Source organism: Chiloscyllium plagiosum, unplaced genomic scaffold, assembly GCF_037043375.1.
Source record: "Chiloscyllium plagiosum isolate Xiang-an unplaced genomic scaffold, Cpla_swu_hap1 HiC_scaffold_29, whole genome shotgun sequence".
Classification (NCBI taxonomy): Eukaryota; Metazoa; Chordata; class Chondrichthyes; order Orectolobiformes; family Hemiscylliidae; genus Chiloscyllium; species Chiloscyllium plagiosum.
In genome coordinates, this window is record NW_028270167.1 from 42,567,150 (window position 1) to 42,584,077 (window position 16,928).

The window sequence follows — 16,928 nt, forward strand, 5'->3', positions numbered from 1 at the left end:
ATAGTTCCAAGTACTGATTCATGTTCTCAGTTCATCACTCTTATTCCTAACACTCCTTGCATTGAAACGGACACACTTTAACCCATCCTTTTGCCCTATCAACTGTTTATCCTTCCTGACAGACTCTTTACATTCTATTTCTGCCCATTCAACAACTACCCTCTCCTCTGATCTGCAGCTCTGGTTCCCATTCCCCTGCTAAACTAGTTTAAACTCTCCCAAGTGTTATAGCAAATCTCCCATCCAGGACATTGGTCCTTCATGTACAGGTCCCACCTTTCCCAGAAGGTACTCCAAAGATCTACATATCTGAAGTCCTGCACCAGCCCTGTAGCCATTTGTTTAGCCGGACTCGCTCTCTGTTCCTCACCTAACTCGCATTTGGCACCGGTTGTAATCCTGAGATTTACTACTCTGTTGGTCCTACTTTTTAGTTTCCAACTTAAATCCCTGAAATCACTTTCTAGATCCTCATCACTTTTCCTAGCTATGTCATTGGTGCCAACATGCACCACGATTTCTGGCTGTTCACCCTCCCCCTTCAGAATCTTGTAGACTCAATCAGAGACATTCCAGACCTTGGCAGGCAGCATACTTTCTGGGAGTCCTGTTCGTGACCACAAAAGCTCCTGTCCATTCCTCTAACTATTGAGTCTCCTACCACTAGCTCTTTTCTATTCTCCCCGTTCTCTTGTGACCCAAAGAGACAGGTTCAGTGCCAGAGACCTGGCCACAATGGCTTTGCTCTGATAGGTCATTCCCTTTCCATCCCCTGACTGTAACCCATCTATCTTTTTCCTGTACCTGAGGTGTGACTACCTCCCTGTAACTCCTCTCAATAACCCCCTCTGCCTCCCAAATGTTCCAAAGTTTATCCAGCTCCAGTTCCCTAGCGCAGTTTCTAAGGAGCTGGAGTTGGGTGCACTTCTTGCAGATGAAGTCCGTGGAGACACTAATGGTGACCCTTATCTCCCACGTCCTACAGGAAGAGCGTGCAACTGGCCTAACATCCATTCCCATTGTTCTGAATTCCCAAAGAGACTATTGAAAAAAAACAGTAACCTTACCGAATCGGCGCACGGAACCTTTTGTTTTGGTTAGAGGAGGAGGATGGGTGGGAGACACAACTAAGTAATATTTTAGATAAAGCGTCCACCCAAATATATTACCTCACTTATTCAGCCGTTCACAAGTCTGCTCCTGCTCACTGTGCTCTCCATCTATTCACGAGGTAAGTTTTTAAAAGAGGAATTTACCTTCCTGGCAGTCCCCTGGTCCTCATGTGAACATTCTTAACCCATGAAATTTAGAACCACTGGCCTTGTCCATTTGATGGTCAAGGCTCTCAGATCAGTCTCCAGTGTTAATACCTTTGGAAATCATAGGTTCTCAGTGACAATTGCATTCCTTTTTGAAATCACTGCTCAGTTTCATTTCTATCACCCTTGTAGGCATGGAGTTCCAGGTCATTATCACCGACTGAGTAAGAAAATGTTCTTTACATCTGCTTTTCATCTCGAACTGAAAATCTTTCATCAATGTAGGAAAGGTTTGAAGGGATATGGACCAAGACCAGGCAGTTGGGACTAATTTAGTTTGGGATTATGTTCAACATAGGTTGGTTGGAATCTGTTTCCATGCTGTATGACTCTATGGTCCCTTAGTCCTTATTTCAGTAAATGGAACAGCTTCTTTGTCTATCTTATCTAAACATGTCATAGACTTTTACATCTCCATTAGATCTCTCAGCCTTGGAACTTTTTTAGTAAATTTCTTCTGTACTATCTCAAATAGCCTCCGATTCTTCTGACCGCGATTACCGGAATCAGATGCAATACTCTCCTTGCAGCTTAAGTAGAGCTTCTTAAAGGTTCAGATAATCTCTAACTGAAATAAAATTAGTTAGAGGGAGGAGGGCTGGGTTTAGTAAGCTGCATTGGAAACTGGCCAGGTGAACAGACAGGAAGTCAGAAGACTGACTGAAGTCAAGCATTAGAAGACTGGAGGAGAGCAAATGTTCCCTTGTTCATGAAGGGGAGTAGAGACAACCCTGGAAATTATAGACCAGTGAAACTTACTTCGGTTCTGGGGAAAGGCTTATAAGAGATAGGACTTCTAATCATCTAGAGATGAATAAGTTGATTAGGGATAGTTAACACGGTTTTGTGAAGGGTAGGTTGTGCCTCACAAACCTTATTGAATTTTTTGAGAAACTGACCAATCAAATGGATGAGGGAAAAGTGGTTGATGGATTTCAGTAAGGCCTTTGATAAGGTTCCCCACAGTAGGCTAAATCATATAATACAGAGGCATGGGATTGCGGGTGATTTAGTGGTTTGGATCAGAAATTGGCTAGCTGAAAGAAGACAGAGTGGTAGTTGGTGGGAAATATTGATGGGAGTTCAGTTACCAGTGGTGTATTGCAAGGATCTGTTTTGGGTCTACTGCTGTTTGTCATTTTTATAAATGACCTGGATGAGGGCATAGAAGGATGGGTTAGTAAATTTGTGGATGACACTAAGGTCAGTAGAGTTGTGGAGTTTGCACATTGTCCCTATGTCTGCGAGGGTTTCTTCCGGGTGCTCCGGTTTCTTTCCTCAGTCCAAGATGTTCAGGTTAGACCATAAGACAAAGGAGTGGAAGTAAGGCCATTCGGCCCATCGAGTCCACTCCGCCATTCAATCATGGCTGATGGGCATTTCAACTCCACTTACCCGCATTCTCCCCGTAGCCCTTAATTCCTTGTGACATCAAGAATTTATCAATCTCTGCCTTGAAGACATTTAGCGTCCCGGCCTCCACTGCACTCCGCGGCAATGAATTCCGCAGGCCCACCACTCTCCGCATTTCTGTTCTGAATTTACCCCCTCTAATTCTAAAGCGTCCACCCTTTCCAAGCCATGTATTATCTTGTAAGTTTCTATTAGATCTCCCCTTAATCTTCTAAACTCCAATGAATACAATCCCAGGATCCTCAGCCATTCCTCGTATGTTAGACCTACCATTCCAGGGATCATCCGTGTGAATCTCCGCTGGACACGCTCCAGTGCCAGTATGTCCTTCCTGAGGTGTGGGGACCAAAACTGGACACAGTACTCAAATGGGGCCTAGCACAACGGTGCTTTTATATTCCAACCCTCTTGAGATAAATGACAAAAGTTAGGTAGATTGGCCAAGCTAAATTGCCAATTGTGTAGGATAGATAGATTAGCTATGGGGTTGTGGGTCTGGGTGAGATGCTTTTTGAAGTGATGGGCCAAATTCCACCCAATGCTGGAATTGTATCCAGTTTCCTGATGCTGTGAGGTAGCAGTGCTAACCACTGAGCCACTGGGCTGTGCCTGGAAAAAATGAGAATAGATTTGCAAAACAAAATCTTCTGCAAACATATGATATCTAAGAAAATAGTCAAGGAAAGGTGAGGATGATTAAGAACCTTAAAGGTAATCTTTGGGATGCAGAGGATATAACTGAGGTACTTAATAGCTTTCATGTGTCCTTGGCTGCTGCCAATGAACAGCAAGTTATATTTATGTGGAATGTTTAATGTGATAAACTAATCTAGAAGCATTAGAAAAGAAACTATAGCACTCAGTTGCAGAAGAATCAGAAGTTTGAGACTGGAGGAGATTACTGAATTAAGGAGGCAACGTTATAAACAGGTCTGAAAATAAGGATGGGGATGTTGAAATTGAGGTGTTCATAACTAGGAGACTGTGTGATCAGCAAGCACATAACCAAGCACCAGTGTAAATAGCAAACAAGGTAGTTGAGCTGATACAGGGTGGAGTCGGGCATTGTCATCAAGGATAAAATCAACAGTTTGAATGATCAGGCATCCAGCTCTGGATGAACAAAATGTCAGGTTTGGTCTCAGGCAGTTGATGGGGATGGAACTAGTGGTTATGATGTGGATTTTTTTGGCAAGGATCAAATACAATGGCCTCAGTCTTTGTAATATTTAATTGGATATCCAACAAACCGTTTGACAATCAGAGTGAAAGACTCTTTTTGCTGTTAGATTGTTTGTTTGATTAATTGATTGTTTGTTAGGTTGCTATTAAGGCAAAAGTGTGACAAAGGACCTAGAGAAATTGGATTGAACAAAACTGGTAAAATTGAAAGAACAATTGAAATGCTGCATCTTCAAAGATGGTACAAGGGCAGAGAAACATGGAGGTGTGGCAAATGTTTTCAGGCAGTACTGCTCCCCACAAACTGAGATATCGGTCTGGAGAATTTCAAATTGAGTTTCTGCATGTACACTATCCTGGGGCTGCTTTCACCTTCTCATACTTGTGTAAGGTTCTTCAACTCTTAATGCACCATAATATTTCTTTATTAACATGTGTACACAATAGATTATCAAATACAATTCTTTAGTGCTTCTGTCTTCATATGCTCTTTATAATCTGGTGCTTTGTTCCTTACTTATATCAGATTTGTGTCACTGGTGACATCATCATCATTTAAAGAAATGACTTTATCCCACAGCAGGATCAGGAAATTAAGCTGTTTTTATTTTTTCTAGATTTTGAGCTTTATAAATAGAAGCATGCAATACAAAAGCAAGGCCATTATGCTAAACCTTTATCAATAATTAGTTAGAAACATAGTTTGTTGCCCTATTCTGTAGAAACACAAAACATGGAAAATCTATGGTAAAACTGGGAAGATTAACTGACAAGGTTTTGGTGCTTCATGGTCAAAGGGAGCAGAAATAAAAGACATGTCTGGTGGAGGTGTGAATGGCAGAATAATGAACAGTATTTAGCTGAAAGCAAAAGCAAAACACCCAAACTCAGCGAAGGGAATCATAATTTGGGAAGGCAAGCAGAGATTTCAAACCGAGATAGAGAATTCCTAGAGGCCTGGCACTCCAACCACAACACCATAAACAAATACATAGATCTAGATACCATCTATCAACTTCTCAGAAAATGAACAGGAAATGACATCACCACAAACCCCAGGAACCCCATCCAGGAAAAAGATATAAATAGAAAGCAGGAGACAACAGCTTCGCTTCACTTGGAGGTCGCCACTGATGATGTTACCTAGCCAGGTAATGAAATGTCTGGATATCAAACCTACAGCTCAGCGAGCAAACCTACACCCTAAAGGTTACCTCAGATTACAACAGAATCTTGATCAGATGGGCCAGTGGGTTTATGGGTGGTCGATGGAGTTTAATTCACATAAATGTGAGGTGCTGCATTTTAGAAAAGCAAATCTTAGCAGGACTTATACATTTAATGCTAAGGTCCTGGGGAGTGTTGCTGAACAAAGAGACCTTGGAGTGCTGGTTCATAGCTCCTTGAAAGTAAAGTCGCAGGTAGCTAGGATAGTGAAGAAGGCGTTTGGTATGCTTTCCTTTATTGGTCAGAGTATTGAGTACAGGAGTTGGGAGGTCATGTTGCGGCTGTACGGGACATTGGTTAGGCCACTGTTGGAATATTGTGTGCAATTCTGGTCTTCCTATCGGAAAGATGTTGTGAAACTTGACAGGCTTCAGAAAAGATTTACAGGGATGTTGCCAGGGTTGGCGGATTTGAGCTATAGGGAGAGGCTGAACAGGCTGGGGCTGTTTTCCCTGGAGCGTTGGAGGCTGAGGGGTGACCTTATAGAGGTTTATAAAATCATGAGGGGCATGGATAGGATAAATAGACAAAGTCTTTTCCTTGGGGTGGGGAAGTCCAGAACTTGAGGGCATAGGTTTAGGGTGAGAGGGGAAAGATATAAAAGAGACATAAGGGGTAACATTTTCACACAGAGGGTGGTACGTGTATGGAATGAGCTGCCAGAGAAAAAGGTAGAGGCTGGTACAATTAGAACATTTAAAGACATCTGGATGGGTATATGAATAAGAAGGATTTAGAGAGATATGGGCCAAGTGCTGGCAGTTGGGGCTAGATTAGATTGGGATATCTGGTTGGCATAGACGAGTTGGACAGAAGGGTGTTTTTCTGTGCTGTACATCTCTTTGAGTCTATGCCTCTAAATCAGTCCATCGGTTGGAATAATGCACATCCCAGAGCCAGCAGTTTATAGGCATTGGGAAGGATGGCTGCCTGGCTTTGGGAATTGTGGAGGGCAGACTCCCAGAGGATATGAGGTCAGTGACAGACTTGGATATAAAAGTCTGAGGTTCAGTGGTAGGACAATGCTCCACAAGAGGTAAGACAAAGTCTTTGCTTGGCATATGTCAAACAGCAACAACATCCCTTTCCCCTGACTCCTTGCCAGTAAGTTTAATGATAATGTTCGGGTTAGACCTGAGAGAACTGCTGAGAGTGAACTTAACATTAGATTTACAGATCTCAATATAAAGCTTATTCATTTGAGCTAGCCAGCTTTGCAATACCTGATTATTGTAGTTTCGAATGTTCTAATAGTTTAAAAAGTGATAATTCATCCAAGTGAGAGTGGGCTAGTTTGGACAAAAGAGAGAAATCCTGCAGATGTTAAGTAGGCTGGACACGCAGGATGATTGTGAGCGAGAACCCCAGGGGCCAACATTTGATTGACAACCTTCAGTAAGGGACTCAGTGACAGAACCGACCAGTCTGAGACTAATCAACTTAGCTAGATCTAGGTGATACTGTCTGCAGATTGTGAGGTTTACATATTCTTTGTAAATGGTTTGTCATGTGACAGTAATAAAACATATTGTACTCACTATTTGTGTCTGTAACATTTACTGCTGTTACTTCTTGACTGATGGCATGAGATCGAACAATGTCGGTGGGGGGGGGGGGTGCAGGTTAGAGCGAGTCAGGGGGAGATCAGAGAAATTGAGACAGCCAAAATCATATAGACTGTTCTCAATGATCTAAACAGGCAAGAGGAAGGGGTCCGAAAGGTGTGATAAGGGAGTAAAAGCAGTCAGCTGTGCAAGGATTGAACTGCTGTCTACAGCGGATGGTGAGGATGACAGAAGGAGTTTAGTATTGTCTGAAACTTTGCTGTGGTTGAGATGTCAAGGACAGATTGTTCTCCATCAGAAAGGTGAAGGTGGGAGGATGGTGAATGCATGGCAGTAAGTAAGATTAGTTAAAGAATAAGGTCAGAGGGAAGTGGAGGATTATAAGAACAGATATAGCCCAATTGCCTCTTTCAGTCTGATTTGCCTTTTATTTCAATCATGGTTTGATTAGACTTGAATGGAGGAGGATTGATCAGCAAGTTTGTGGATGCAATGAAATTTGGTGGGTGGGTAAATAGTAAGGAAGATACCCTTAGATGAGAGGAGGATATAGATGGGCTGGTCAGTTGATCTGCTCCTCCATTCAATAAGATCATGGCCAATTCTCTGTCTCAACATAAAACTCTTGTTCTTTCCCGACACTATTAGTACCTGCATAAGTAGTTCCTTCTTAAATGTATTCAGTGACTTGGCCTCCACTGCCTTATATGGGTGGGAATTCCACAAGTGCACTGCCCTCTGAATGAAGAAATGGTTCCTCATCTCAATTCAAAATAGTTGACCCTACATCCTGAGACCATGACTGTATCTTGCAAGACCAGCCCAACCCTCCACCCTCAGGAAGAATATCCTGCCTGCCCAGATGGATCAGAATTTTACATGTTTTATTTAGATCTCTTATTGTTCTAAATTCTAGTCAGTACAGGCCCAATGCACCCAACCTCTCCTCATACGACAAACCTGCCATCACTTGAATTGCAGTCTTAGCTGCACTCCCTCTGTGGTAAATCTTTTATTCAGTACAGAGACCAAAATTATCCCAGGAGTGTTCTCACCAAGCTTTAACCCCAGTTAGTGGAACATCTTGGGCCCTGAAATACCTGGTATTTTAATGAATCCACAGACTGCAAGAATCCTTTTCCAGCACTGGACCTATAACAACAGTAATGTTTCCCTTGATATCTGAACTGCGTGCCACAATCTCACAGACTACCACAAGATCATCAGGATCACCCGCCCCATTACCACCTCCTCACCAAGTTACATCGTTCACTCCTCACCACTGAATCTCACTGTTACTGACAGTGCAATTAATGTGTAACCCCTGGCTCACTGAGCTACTCCTAGGTCATCAGTTTGCCCCCTTTCCCTTTGTCTTGCAACCAACCCCACAATGGACACTGCTGTGAACTCTACCTGAGCAGTGGGAAACATACCTGCTCCTCAATAATGGCCTCTTCCACAGCCTGACAGGGAGCGAGGCCCATCGGTTTCAGAGGGGGAAGCTGATGAAACAAGAAACCATGCACTCAGTGAAGTTGGTCTCCACAGCTTCAAAACTTGACACTCCTGTACCACCCCACTTGGGAATTTAGTCTCACCACTAAAGAGTAGAATGATTATCTTAACAGGGTGCAGAGGAGGTTTACCAGGATGCTGCCTGGATTAGAGGGGAGGAGCTATAGGGAGAGGCTAGAAAAACCCAGGTTGTCTTCTCTGGAGCGGCAGAGGCTGAGGGGAGACTTGATGGAAATCTATAAATTGTGAGATGCACAGGTAGGGTTGATGGTCAGAATCGTTTTCTCAGATTTGAAATGTCTAATACAAGAAGGCATGCATTTAAGGTGAGAGAGGGCAAGTTCAAAGGAACTGTGAGGGGGCAAGATGTTTACACAGAGTGTGGTAGGAGTCTGGAACACGGGGTGGTGGTGGAGCCAGATACGATAGGAGCCTTTAAGAGACTTTTAGATAAGCACATGAATATGCAAGGAATGGGTGATGTGGACTAAGGGCAGGCTTAAGGGATCTGTTTAACTTGGCATCATGTTTGGTACAATGTTGTTGGCTGAAGGGTCTATTCTTCCGCTGTATTGGTCTGTGTTCTATGTTTATATCCTCTATCACTGCAATTAAACTGAAAGTGTCTGTAGGTACTGGGGAAGCTGTAATGAATTTGGAACTGTTGTAATAATTCTTTTCCTACATTTAAAGATATCAACTCAAACTAGTCAACCAAGCAGCGACCACACAGGTTCAGGAAAGATGACACATCAGTCTACAGTAACAGCTCAATGACAGCAACTATTATGTCTCAGGCATCTTGTTTGTCACTAAACCATTTAGTAAGTTTAAGACAATGTTTGAGCCCTGTTCACATGTTTTGTTTGGATATTGATTGATTCAGAGGTGCTTTACTTTGTTTATGATGTCAGTGAATAAAAGATTGATGGCACGGACCAAGAGAGTGGAGTGAAGTGGGAGAGATTAGGGACATTCCTTGATTACTAATCTGGCTGTGTGTTTGAGAACATGCTTACAGTATCTCTTGCAACACAGATGCTAGTCTTTAGCCTATTCAATTGATATATCAAAAAATACCTGAGTGAGCTAATGGTCCATTAATGTAATTTTAGGAAGGAAAATGCCACCCTTACCTGGTCTGGTCTACATGTGACTCCAGAACCATAGCAACATGGTTGACTCTCATTTGCCCTCTGAAATGGCCAAGTCATAGAGTCATAGAATTGTACAGCATGGAAACAGACCCTTCAGTCCAACCTTCCATGCTGACCAGATATCCCAACCCAATCTAGTCCCACCTGTCAGCACCCGGCCCATATCCCTCCAAACCCTTCCTATTCATATACCCATCCAAATGCCTCTTAAATGTTGCAATTGTATCAGCCTCCACCACATCCTCTGGCAACTCATTCCATACACGTACCACCCTCTGCATGAAAACGTTGCCCCTTAGGTCCCTTTTATATCTTTCCCCTCTCACCCTAAACCTATTCCCTCTAGTTCTGGACTCCCCAACCCCAGGGAAAAGACATTGTCTATTTATCCTATCCATGCCCCTCATAATTTTGTAAACCTCCAACGCTCCAGGGAAAACAGCCCCAGCCTGTTCAGCCTCTCCCTGTAGCTCAAATCCTCCAACCCTGGCAACGTCCTTGTAAATCTTTTCTGAACCCTTTCAAGTTTCACAACATCTTTTCGATAGGAAAGAGACCAGAATTGCACGCAATATTCCAACAGTGGCCTAACCAATGTCCTGTACAGCCGCAACATGACCTCCCAACTCCTGTACTCAATACTCTGACCAATAAAGGAAAGCATACCAAACGCCTTCTTCACTATCCTATCTACTTGCGACTCCACTTTCAAGGAGCTATGAACCTGCACTCCAAGATATCTTTGTTCAACAACACTCCCTAGGACCTTACCATTGAGTGTATAAGTCCTGCTAAGATTTGCTTTCCCAAAATGCAGCACCTCGCATTTATCTGAATTAAACTCCATCTGCCACTTCTCAGCCCATTGGTCCAGATCCTGAGGTAACCCTCTTCGCTGTCCACTACACCTCCAATTTTGGTGTCATCTGCAAACTTCCTAACTGTACCTCTTATGCTCACATCCAAATCATTCATGTAAATGACAAAAAGTAGTGAAATATTCAGTTGTATTGATTGTTACAAAGGAAATACAGGAATGAAACTGGACAGACATCTGGCATTGATCTAGGCAATAGAACCAATAGCAGCAAGTATGGTCCTGTCAACCCTGCAAAATCTAAAAATGGGAGATGTGTCTCACAGACTTGTAAAACCACAATCTAACAGTTATACTCATGAAAATATTGCTTATTAAGTCCCAGACACCACCATCTCTGGATATATGTCCTGTCCCACCATCAGGATAGACCCAGCAGAGGTGGCGGCACAGTTGAGAGGGAGTTGCATTGCATCCAGACACCATGAAATCTCACAGCATCAGGTTAAACATGGACAAAGATACTTCCTGCTGATTAACATGTACCATCCTTCCTCGGGTGTTGAATCAGTACTCTTCCGTGTTGAAAATCACTTGGAGGAAACACTGACACTGGCAAGGACATAGAAGTATGTCTGAAGAAGGGCTTATGCCCGAAACGTCGATTCTCCTGTTCCCTGGATGCTGCCTGACCTGCTGCGCTTTTCCAGCAACACATTTCCAGCAAGGACATAGAAGTATTCTAAGTGGAGGATTTCAATGTCCACCACCAAGAGTGGTGCCGCAGAAACACCATTGATTGAGCTGGTTGTGTCCTAAAGGATATAACTGCTGGACTGGGTCTGCAGTAGGTATGTGAGGGAACTAATGAGGAGGAAAAACATACTTGAACTCATCCTTGCCAATCTGCCTGCCACAGATGCATGTCTGTGGCAGTATCAGTAAGAGTAACCGCCACACAATCCTTGTGGAGATGAAATCTTCACATTGAGGATAACTCCATTGTGTTGTGTGCTACTATTACCATGCTATATGGGACAGACTTCAAAACAGATCTAGCAACTCAAGGTCGAGTCTCCATGAGGTGTAACAGGTCATCACCAGGAACAGAATTGTACTCCAAAACACTCTGCAACCTCATGGCCCTGTGTATACCTGCTCAAACATTACCACCAAGCCAGAGGATCAACTCTGCTTCAATGGAAAGTGCAGGAGGGCATGCCAGGAGCAGCACTAACATACCTAAACATGAAGTGACATGCAGCTACTAAACAAGATTACTTGCACGCTAAACAGCATAAGCTGCAAATGATAGACAGAAGATAAGTGATACCATAGCCAGCAGATCAGATCTAAAGTCTGCAATCCTGCCACATCCAGCCATGAATGGTGGTGGAAATTAACTTATTGGAGGAGGGGTCTCCACAAACTTTAATGATTGATGAGCCCAGTGCAAAAGAAAAGGCTTCAGCAACCTTCGCTCATGAGGCACCCTTAAAAATGTGTTGCTGGAAAAGCGCAGCAGGTCAGGCAACATCAAAGGAGCAGGAGAATCGATGTTTCGGGCATTAGCCTTCCTGAAGAAGGGCTTATGCCCGAAATGTCGATACTCCTGTTCCTTTGATGCTGCCTGACCTGCTGCGCTTTTCCAGCAACACATTTTTAAGCTCTGATCCCCAGCATCTGCAGTCCTCACTTTCTCCTCATGAGACACCCTGCCCATTTCAGATATTAGGGTAGAACCATCTCAGAATCCCTTCTAACATATTTATATCCTTCCTTAAATAAGAAGACTAAAATGATCCTCCTGATGTGATCTCGTCAATGCCATGTATAGTGGAAGCGTAATCTCCCTACTTTTGTGTTATATCCTCACAATAAATGATCACATTCTATTAGCTTTCCTAATTACTAGCTGTACCAGCATGCAAACCTTTTATGTTTCATCCACTGGTTCACCCAGATCCCTTTCCATATGTTCATAAGATATAGGGGCAGAATTAGGCCATTTGGCCCATCGAGTCTGCTCCATGGCTGATATGTTCCTCACACCCATTTTTCTGCCTTTTTTCCATAACCCTTCAACCCATTACCAATTACCATTTTAAAGCTATGCAATCTCTTACCATTTAGATAATATGCTTTTTTTAAAAAACTTTTTTGCCCAAATGGACAATTTCAAAGTTTTTCACATTATATTCTGTTGCCAAATCTTTGACTACTCAGTAAACCTCTCAATATTCCTTTGTAGCCTCCTATGGCCTCCATAACTTACATTCCTACCCAAATTGGTGTGATCAGCAAATTTAGCAACTATGCCTTTGGTCCCTTCATCCAAATCATTTATGTAAATTGTAAGAATTGAGGTGCCAGCATTGTTCCCTGTAGCACACCATTCATAACATCCTGTCAACCAGAAAATGACTCGTTTCTGCTGATCTGCTGTTTCCTGTTAGTCAATCTTCTCATCATGCCAATATGCGCATGATTTATTTGCACTTCAGTAAGGTGTTCAACAAGATTCACCAAGGGAGACTGGTTAGCAAGGTTGGAACTGGCTCAAAGGTAAAAGACAGAGGGTGGTGGTGGAAGGTTGTTTTTCAGACTGGAGGCCTGTGACCAGTGGAGTGCCACAAGGATCGGTGCTGGGTCCACTACTTTTTGTCATTTATATAAATGATTTGGATATGAACATGGGAGGTATAGTTGGTAAGTTTGCAGATGACACCAAAATTGGAGGTGTAGTGGACAGCAAAGAAGGTTACTTCAGATTACAACGGGATCTTGATCAGATGGGCCAGTGGACTGAGAAGTGGCAGATGGAGTTTAATTCAGATAAATGCGAGGTGCTGCATTTTGGGAGAGCAAATGTTAGCAGGACTTATACACTAAATTGTAAGGTCCTGGGGAGTGTTGCTGAACAAAGAGTCCTTGGAGCGCAGGTTCATATTTCCTTCAAAGTGGAGTCATAGGTAGATAGGATAGTAAAGACGACATTTGGTATGCTTTCCTTTATCGGTCAGAGTATTGAGTACAGGAGTTGGGAGATCATGTTGTGACTATACAGGATGTTGGAGGGCAACTTGAATTGAATTGGATTGAATTAAATTAAATTGAATTTACTGTCACGTGTACCAAAGCACAGTGAAAAGCTTTGTCTTGCGAGAAATATAGGCATATAGTTAAATAGCATAGCTAAGTAAATAGTAGGGAAGCAGCAGCAAAAAACAAAACACAGCGAAAGGAGAATGCTAAGAATATGTGAGTCCACTCAGTATTCTAACAACCGCAGGGTAGAAACTTTCGAAACCGGCTGGTGCGTGAGTTCAGGCTTCTGTACCTTCTCCCCAATGGTAGAGGTTGTAGAAAAGCATTGACAGGGTGAGATGGATCTTTGAGAATGTTGGCACCTTTCCTTGACAGCCGGCCTGGTAGATGGATTCTATAGATGGGAGATTGGCCTTTGTGATTGTCTGGGCTGAATGGTACTGTTGCCATACCAGATAGTGATACATCCAGACAGAATGCTCTTGATGGCACACCTGTAAGGTTGGCAAGGGTATTCGCCGCCATGCCAAATTTTCTCAGCTGCCTGAGGAAGAAGAGACATTGTTGGGCCTTTGTAACCAGTGCGTCCACATGAAGAGTCCAAGAAAGATTGTTGGTGATGACCACTTTTGGAATATTACGTGCAACTCTGGGGTCTTCCTCCTAATGGAAGGATGTTGTGAAACGTGAAAGGGTTCAGAAAAGATTTACAAGGATATTGCCAGGGTTGGAGGATTTGAACTAAAAGGAAAGGCTGAATAGGCTGGGGCTGTTTTCTCTGGAGCGTCAAAGGCTGAGGGGTAACCTCATAGAGGTTTATAAAATCATGAGAGGCATGGATAGGGTAAATAGGGTAAAGTCATTTCCCTGGGTAGGGGAGTCCAGAACTAGAGGGCATAGGTTTAGGGTGACAGGGGAAAGGTATAAAAAGGACCTAAGGGGCAACTTTTCCAGACAGAGTGTGGTGCATGTATGGAATGAGCTGCCAGTGGAAGTGGTGGAGGCTGGTACAACTGCAATATTTAAGAGGCATTTGGATGCATATATGAATAGGAAGGGTTTGGAGGGAAATGCTAAATGCTTGCAAATGGGACTAGATTGGGTTGGGATATCTGGTTGGCATGGACGAGTTGGACCGAAGGATCTGTTTTCATGCTGTACATCTCTCTGACTCCATGAGCATGTGCAACAATCTTCAGTCGGATGTGCCAAGTGGTGTATTTGCCACAGAGAGAGTACAGTGTAAGGTTATCAGGCTGATAGCTGGAATGCTGAGACTGCCCTGTGAAGAGATTGAGGAGACTATTTAAGAGAGGAGACAGTTTAAAAGAATGAGAAGTGATCTTATTTCAAATTTCTTAGATTTTAAATAGGATGGATATAAATATGACATTTCCCTGGGAGGTGGCAGGAGGCAGTGGGGGAGTTAGACATGGGGGATGGGGGGCAGTGGTGGTAGTGTGGCCTAGAACAAGGAACACAGTCTCAGACAAGTGGTGTGCCACTTTGGACTGAGGTAGGAAGGATTTATGCTCATTGGAATATGGTAAATCTTTGGAATTCTCTGCTAAAGTCTGTAGAACCTTAATCAGTCAGTGTGGTCAAGACTGAGATCATAGATTTCTTATTATTAATGACATCAAAGCAGTGTGGGAATCTGGCTTTGAGTTAGATAATCCACTATGGTCTAGAATGGTGTATCAGGCTCAAGGAGTATGGCATTTGGCCTCTCCTATTTTACCCCTGATACTCAATGGCATTATGATCACTGAATCCAGCACCATCAACATCCTGGGAGCTGCTTCAGATGAGAAACTGAACCTGACCAGCCACATAAATATTTTAAAAATCACACAACACCAGGTTATAGTCCAACAGGTTTATTGGGAAGCACTAGCTTTCGGAGCACTGTTCATTCATCAGGTGGTTGTGGAGTATAAGATTGTAAGACACAGAATATATATAGCAAAAGATTATAGTGTCATACAATAATATATTGAACAAACCTGAATTGTTAAGTCTTTCATCTTTTAGAATGCAAGTTTTGGTTCATTAATATGCAAACCCCAGAACTTCTTTTAAGTCACCTTCTCAAGATAATTTAAGGTTTTATAACAAAAAGTGACATCTCAGCTCAGACTATGCATTAAAGGTGTGATGTTAGAGTCTGTCTGTATCCCAATCTTGAGTCAGACTGGTTCTATTTCCAACATGGAATTTACAAAATAGACAAAATAGCCATAGACTGCCTGCATTTAGTGCCTGTAGATTCTGCAATTGTTGTAACATATGATTTTTAACAATATTCATTTGTGGGAAAGGAGCATTGCTAGCTAGGCCAACACCTATTACCAATCCGTAAGCTGTTCAGTGGGAATTTAAGAGTCAACCACATTGCTGTAGATCTGGTGTCAGCTAGACCAGATAAAGGTAAGCAGATTTCTGCTTTAGAATCCCTAAAGGGCATTATTAATCCAGACAGATTTTTACCCCAATCAACAACAAGGGGACATAAATTTAAGGTGAAGGGTGGAAGGTATAGGGGAGATGTCAGGGGTGGGTTCTTTACCCAGAGAGTGGTGGGGGCATGGAATGCGCTGCCTGTGGGAGTGGTAGAGTCAGAATCTTTGGTGACCTTTAAGCGGCAATTGGATAGGTACATGGATGGGTGCTTAAGCTAGGACAAATGTTCGGCACAACATTGTGGGCCGAAGGACCTGTTCTGTGCTGTATTGTTCTATGTTCTATAACAGTCACTATTTGCTCGCTTTTTATTCCAGATTCTTACTGAACTCAAATTTCACCTTTTGTCAAGGTGGGATTCGAATCCATGACCTCAGAACATTAGCCAAGGTTCTGGATTACTCACATTACCACTACACACTGCCATCCCTTTAAATGTGGCAGTTTATAACTTTACCTGTAGTTAAAATCTAATTACTAGGAATATATAGTAACTTTTGTTATGTCCTGAAACTTTGTTCATATTTCTGTGAACCTGGGTCTAAAAATTAGGTAGATTGGGAAATTTTGTGCACTTATTCTAAAATCTTTAAGCTTCTGGGAATATTGGGGCTGATTTCTGGCATACAAGGTTTCCAGCAAATGGTGACAAGGTCTGGGGGCGTAGGATTAGGGTATTGTCTTTGAAACAGAGACAACAAGGACTAGGACTTGGTATTCGTAGATAACACAAATAAATGAAAACCAGGTTCTGTGCTGCAGTTAACACGTGGAACTGGAAATGGCAAAGGATTTCCTGCAGGTGTCCCCAGTAGACTTAATGGAAATTTCAAAGGCAGCCTTTGCCATATCAACTGCAGGCAAAGATCCATGTGTGCAAATCTGAGAATGCGCATTCAGAGATTCATACAGCGCAGAAAAGGTCCCATTTGAGTCTTCACTGACAGAAGTACCACTAAAAGTGCACTGATCCCAATTTCCTGCACTTGTCCTCCAAATATTTTTTTGAAGGTTGTAAGGTTTCCAGCCTCCACTACCTTCGTAGGCAGTGCATTCCAGATTACCACCAACTGAGTGAAAACATTTTTAGACAAATGTCTTCTGAATCTCCTCCCTCTTACCCTAAAACTATGTTCTCTCATGATTCACTCTGTCCATACCCCTCATAACCTTATATACCTCAATCATGTCTATCCTCAGTCTTCTCTGCTCTAAGGAA